The following is a 2,855-nucleotide window of genomic DNA, read 5'->3' on the forward strand; positions in this document are numbered from 1 at the left end:
GAAAGAACTTTTTAATGAGTCATTATATTTGTCCCTAGTAAGCTAGTAGGTACCTATATCCCTGGGAAAAGGTAATAATAGGACATTTTATGACTTACTAAGTTATGGCTCACTCCCCCAAGAGCTTGTCACTGAGTAAATTTTCCAAGAGGTTACCTGGGGTTTGAGAAGGATCCTTTTTGTGATATCATGTTATTGGAACTTCTTTGAAAATGTTCTGTTCTCGATTGAGGCTATTGGCAGGAAAGAAAATCAGGAGCCACAAAGAGGTCACCGTGAAGCAAAGGAGAGCATGAGCACTGATTCAAGTTTAGAATCATGGTTTAGAGGCTTCTGAGGAAACCCTAGGGCTGGCAGCCTTGCCTGTCCTGCCATTGTATGATGGTGGACATTGTAGAAACAATGGCTGAGCTTCTTGATGATGGATGACATCATGAAGCCCACAAGCATGCAAAATCACCAGCTGGTGAATAACAGGGAACCAGTGCCACAGCAGCTCCACATGTAGTGATCCAAAGCACTGGATGGGCTTCCCAGTATACCCTGTGCTCAGGATTTGGGAGCAGGGCAGAGCACATTAGGTAGAATAATCCTTTGAGAATTTTGAGGAATTGAAGTGAGGGTGGAGAGGACCTCGAGAGGGAGACACTGAACTTCCTGCTAATACAGGCTTGCCAAGTTTAGATTAGGTAAAAATAATAATAAGAGATATGACTGCACTTGAATTCTAGTTTTTAAAAAAAAATGTATGGTTAGATGAAGGCTCAGAGAAAAATATATAGCTTGCCTAAGGAGTCACAGACAGTAATTTAAAACAATTCTGTTTGACATTAATAGTCTATCTTCTATCCCAAAAAAGTCACAAGACTTTATATATTTTTCAGTTAAAATATGCAACTAGCAAAACTTAGCAAATCATTATTCATGAATAATTAGTAAAATGTTCTCTTAAACTGCAGATGGATGCCATTGTGCAATTCTGGGAGAAAATAAAGCTTGCTGCTTTATTAAAAGTCCACAGTCATTTTATTTTATTATTCATTGAATCTAAGGCACTATATCCCCTGTGCCTTCTTGGATTACCTTTTATTGAATAAAAAATTTTTGTTTTGATGAAATGGAATAAGGAGTTTTGAGATTTTCTTACATTAGTCATGTTTAAAAATTAAAACAACAGCTTTTAATATCTATTCAATAATTCATTCTAATATAATTGATGAGGAACTCAAGTTATTAAATGTCCAAAATAATAAAATTGGGCAAAAGAAATAACAACAAGGAGAGTGTGCCATAATTTACCATAATAAATAGCCTTTAATGACACTGAAAAATACAATAGGGCTATAACACTTTTCCCAGTGTTCTGAAAGTGCCAAGCAGAATACTGAGCACATATTTAGCGCTAAACAAATTACTTTTGATTGATGATAGCTGCCAAGTCCCAAGTAAACTGTAGCATTTGAGAGAGTCCATGAAAGTGTTGAAAATCCTATCTTCTAGAGTGAATCCTTATGGCATCCATGGAAAGACCCACAGAGTTCTTGAGAATTTTATACACACAGAGACACTGCCAACTTGAAGTGAAGGAGTCAGAAAGTATGCTGTGAGATGGTCTCAACCTGCCATTGCTGGCTTTGCAAATGAAAAAGTAGCCCAATGTCAAGGCACATGGCAAGATTTGTTAGCTAGAAGAAACCCTCAGTTTGGAGCCAGCAACAAAACAAGGAACTCAGTCTTACAACCACAAGGAACCGAATTCTGCCAACAACCCAAATGAACAAGAAACTGATTCAGTTCTCCCCTAGAGCCTCCAGAATGAAATGCATCCTGCCTATATTTTAATTTTAATCTGGTAACACTTGTACTGGACTTCCGATTTATAGAACTGTAAGATGATAAATCTGTGCTGTTTTATGACAGTAAATGTCTCATTTGTTATGGCAGCAATAGAAAATTAATACAATTTAAACATTTATTTTTTTTCTGAATATGGTCATTCTAAATTATCTTCATAAGACTATATCTTGTCATTTTTTTCAGCCTTCTCTCAAATGTATTTTAGTCTTTATGCTTTATAATTTTTAAATTGTTAAATAATTTCCTAAATTTATCTTGGAAACATTGAATTTGGATTCAAACTGCAAACAATTTTTGTTGCTTTTGTCTACAGACTATGAATCTGGGACCACTTAAATTATTGAATGGATTTTGTTGGGTCATACATGTAAATTCTGCCACCAAACTTCAGCGGAGGCTGCCTAATAGTTCTGAATTCTAAGGATATACCTGTGCTCATCCACTTAGTGGAAAAGTCTAAACAGTTGTGTTTCTTTGATGCACCGTCCCCATGATATTTCTTGTAGACTCTTATATTTAAGAGTGTTGTCTATGGCTATGCTACCCTGAATAAGCCCGATCCCATCTGATCTTGGAAGCCATGCAGATTCGGGCCTGGTTAGTACTTGGATGGGAGACCACCTAAGAAGACCAGGTGCCATAGGTGTAAAAACTAAAAAAATAAGGTATTGTAAGCTGACCAGGTCCTTGCAATCTTTGAGGTCAACCAAGGGTTGACTCGCCTAAAAAAAATTTAAAAAGTGTTGTCTTTAAGGACCCTGGTACTCTGATAGACTCTTCTATTAGACTCCCGCTTGGGCTAGCTCCAGGCCTCATCTTCTGTTCCTAGCTTTGCCCTTGATTACTCTCAGGGCTGCCTCTTTCACTTCATTTCTGTCCTCTTTGATTTCTGATTTCTGTACTTTCTTACCATTTCAGAAAAGCATTTCAAAAGAAGTGTTATGTTTTTAGAGTTTTTCACTTAACAACTGACAGAAAGGTACTCTCCAAATATTTTT

At 36.8% G+C, this 2,855-nt stretch overlaps 1 pseudogene; it reads left to right on the top strand.

Annotated features, from left to right (window-relative positions):
- The first annotated feature begins 2,384 nt into the window (after positions 1-2,384).
- Positions 2,385-2,503, top strand: LOC112483891 (annotated as a pseudogene).
- Positions 2,504-2,855: the final 352 nt, after the last annotated feature.

The sequence above is a fragment of the Pteropus alecto genome, unplaced genomic scaffold (assembly GCF_000325575.1).
Source record: "Pteropus alecto unplaced genomic scaffold, ASM32557v1 scaffold196, whole genome shotgun sequence".
Lineage (NCBI taxonomy): Eukaryota > Metazoa > Chordata > Mammalia > Chiroptera > Pteropodidae > Pteropus > Pteropus alecto.